The 2,227-nt window shown below is 37.0% G+C and overlaps 1 non-coding gene across 1 annotated transcript; it reads right to left on the bottom strand.

The window, feature by feature from the left end:
- Window positions 1–661: 661 nt before the first annotated feature.
- Window positions 662–743, bottom strand: TRNAS-GCU. The gene has a single exon. It is a non-coding gene; the product is annotated as a tRNA-Ser (tRNA).
- Window positions 744–2,227: the final 1,484 nt, after the last annotated feature.

Below are 2,227 nucleotides of genomic sequence, written 5' to 3'. Positions count from 1 at the left end.
TTAAATATAATATTTTTGTTTACCACGTTATGAATGTGATAATGATATGAATATTTTAAGTTTGTCAACGTGTTTCTCACATGAATTTTTTAGTTCATGAAGTGGGTTATTGGTTCTTTATAGTTATGATAACGTCTGAATTTTATTAATTTAATAATTTATAAATCGATTTTTAGGTAAAAATAATAAATTGATAGGGTATATGAGGCCAATATTATTATTTTTTTTTAAAGAATATTGACACCTTAAACATAAATTGACACCTAGTATCTATTTAAAAAGGAGTTTTTTCATAAAAATTATAAATTTGACACTCTAAAATAAAATTTCTCTAAAATTAATACCTTAAATCTCCATCCTTATTCTTAGAGATTTCATGTTCGAACATCAACTATGACAAAAATAATTAAATATTTTATTACCGAATAATTAAAAGTATTTAAAATATAGATTATTTTGTAATCACTCTTAATTTAATAAAAGAAATTCTTTGATCTCGTTTTTGTCCCTTTATATGTGAAACCATTGACCAGATCTGTAAGCATAAGAGTTTCACCATACGCTACGTCATGCATGACGCTTAAGCTGATCAGAGTATATAAAAAAGATTATTATTCCTATTTTTATACCATTTTTCAATTTTATTGTAAAATTTATTTTACGACGCCTGAGAGATTCGAACTCTCGCGGGGAAACCCCATGTACTTAGCAGGCACACGCCTTAACCACTCGGCCAAAGCGTCGTTATTGAGAGGAACTGGAATACAAAATATAAGTATTATTTTTATGAATTTGGGGTCAAACGAATTGTTTAAGAAATGACATTATTGAACAAAGAAACAACATTTTGCAGCATAGTCGACTCCATTAGATTCACTGTTGTTGAACACCACCATTTCTATTACCATTCCTTAATACAGTCTATTATTCTTCATTGATGCTAAAGGAGAATCAAGTACAATGATAATATGCTCCAATTTGTTCATCAGATTCATAAAAAAAGCATTTGCAAGCAAAGGATCCTTCCCAAATTTAATCTGGAAATCAAATGCTAGCTTGCAGTCCCTTAAGCCACCTAACAGCAATGGGGCTCCTCACCAGATGAACTTCGTTGCTCCACTCTATCGATCCGAATGCTTGTGATGCAATGCCAGACAAGTACAAACCGTTACTTGCAAACACAAATCTCGTAGCTCAGCGTCTGGTTTACAGCACTGAATTCGAGCTTACTTGGCGAAACACTGATTTCGACACCGGGTGGAGCATTCACTCTAGCTACATAAACTGCATCAGGTGAGGTCCCAACATTCTTTACCCTCCTCTGGTACTTGACAACATGATCACTAGAATGGAAAACCACCGAGAATGATGGATAATTAAGATCCCCTGGTGTACCAAATTTGCTCTCACATACATCTGAACTAGTAGGCTCCCTTAGAAAAACTGCAATACTACTCGAATCATACCCGATCGAGCAAAGGAACGAAATGTAGTCGCTGTTCTCAATATCGTACACCAATCCTGGATTAAGAGCTCTATTGGGATCCACATGACCGGCTCCATAAACAAAGGGTGATGCTTCTTCCCCTGTAGCAAGATCGTTAATGGTGTTTCCCGAGTTATCTAAAGTGTAAGATGTGGTCATCAGGGCAGATTTTATGGCAGCAGGTGACCGATTGGGGTATGCTTTCTTAAGCAGAGCAGCCAATCCACTAATATGAAGGCAAGCCATTGAAGTGCCTGAATTAATGTTGCAATCAACTCTTCTCGGATCGATATCCAAATCGGTTGACGCAGTGGGTCCAACCTGCTAAAATGTTAACACCGGGGGCGACAACATCCGGTTTGTGAACTTCCTGTTTCAAATGGTGAGGACCGCGGCAACCTTTGGAGATGGTTGTGAAGGGGAAGGGCCAATCACGGTTCCACGGAATGAAATCGTAGCTGTCGGAGACCAACTTGTTTTAATGTATTCCAGGATCTTATTGACAGCAGCTTCACCCACCGCTCTCGGCCGTGTTTGCCAGTATCATCCCTAAACCACCATACTTTTTTCAAAGTATTTTAATGTAAAAAAATGAAAAATTCCGACGCCAGAGAGACTATAACTCTCGCGGGGTAACCCCATATACTTGGCAGGCACACGCCCTATCCACTCGTCCAAAGCATCGTTATTGATAATATAAAACAGATACGTATCTAATTTAAGAATTTGCGGTCAAACAAA

Source organism: Hibiscus syriacus, unplaced genomic scaffold (assembly GCF_006381635.1).
Source record: "Hibiscus syriacus cultivar Baekdansim isolate YM2019G1 unplaced genomic scaffold, ASM638163v2 tig00111769_pilon, whole genome shotgun sequence".
Taxonomy (NCBI): Eukaryota; Viridiplantae; Streptophyta; class Magnoliopsida; order Malvales; family Malvaceae; genus Hibiscus; species Hibiscus syriacus.
This window is presented reverse-complemented; position numbering and strand designations above follow the sequence as displayed.